General features: G+C 48.9%; 1 long non-coding RNA gene across 1 annotated transcript; it reads left to right on the top strand.

Moving 5' to 3' along the window:
• Window positions 1-215: 215 nt before the first annotated feature.
• Window positions 216-839, top strand: LOC123134040 (uncharacterized). The gene is made up of 2 exons (XR_006465481.1): window positions 216-413; window positions 711-839. It is a non-coding gene; the product is annotated as an uncharacterized lncRNA (long non-coding RNA).
• Window positions 840-1,095: the final 256 nt, after the last annotated feature.

Genomic DNA, 1,095 nt, shown 5'->3' with positions numbered 1-1,095 from the left:
TATTTTTCGCTGCTGCGGCAGTTTATTTAAACTGCTCTGCCGCTGCTATTCTTTCAGAGTAGCTAGCCTGGCGCAGTGGCTAGAGCATCGCATGCCCCCTGTGCGTTGCGCGACCTGGCCGCAAAATGCGGCATATTTTTTTTTTTGAGTGGCAGCAAAATGCGGCATATAGGAGGTCACTTTCGGAAACGTGGTAAAGGGCCGTTGTTGAGAGAGAATTTTTGGCCCATGTGCTTCCAGGCCCACTCAGGTCTATCCCAAAACTGTGGCTAGGGTTAGCAAGAACGCAGGGGCGGCGGCTAAGCACGTGAAATTATAAGGGATGACGGGACCGGCCAGCTCTTGTCCTCCTTCAATCCCGATTTTCGGCCGACGGGTTCTACCGTGATGTTCGTTTCGGCGCTATCGTCCAGGTTACCCTCCCTTCTGTTCTCCTTTCCTATTGATTTTGCTATTAGTTAGGCCGGTGTAGATCTGCATCTGCATCTGCTCTCGTTTTATAAATTTCAATCATTCTTTTCATAGGATACATTTTTTCAAATTCGATTATAGCTTAGCAAAATGATTTGTTTTTCCTGGTCCTTATTCGACTCGTTTGTGGTTTGTTTTGTCATTATTAGGAGTCGAGGTTCCTTTGGATACAAATTCCGAGTCGGGTCGGATTAGTAGGCACTCTTATCTGACCACTATATATGCCTATGAATACGCAGGGCACGGCCAATTCATGTTGACCGGAAACAACGATATGAAGCCGCCGATTCCTAAACGACCCCGGCGGATGGCTATGTCGCCGGAATCAGCACCTTTAGCCTCCGGCAGTAGCAGCTTCATCCCAGATGATATAATCTTCTTTCAGATACTCGTACTTCTTCCTGTGAAGTCCCTTGTGCGCTTCCAAACCGTCTGCAAGTCATGGCGCACCACATTAACCAGCATCAGTTTCGTGCGCTGGCACCTGGAGCTTTCCAAGCGAACAAGGTCGACCATGGTCCTCGTGCCACGCAAGTATCAGGAGGACCGACGGAAGGCGTGTTCTAGATTACTCAGTATCTTCAGCTTCCAGCCAGGGGAAAGCAAGTGTGCGGAGCTTATCTT

The sequence above is a fragment of the Triticum aestivum genome, chromosome 6B, assembly GCF_018294505.1.
Source record: "Triticum aestivum cultivar Chinese Spring chromosome 6B, IWGSC CS RefSeq v2.1, whole genome shotgun sequence".
NCBI lineage: Eukaryota > Viridiplantae > Streptophyta > Magnoliopsida > Poales > Poaceae > Triticum > Triticum aestivum.
Note: the sequence above shows the minus strand (reverse complement) of the source record. Positions and strands in the feature narration are given on the sequence as shown.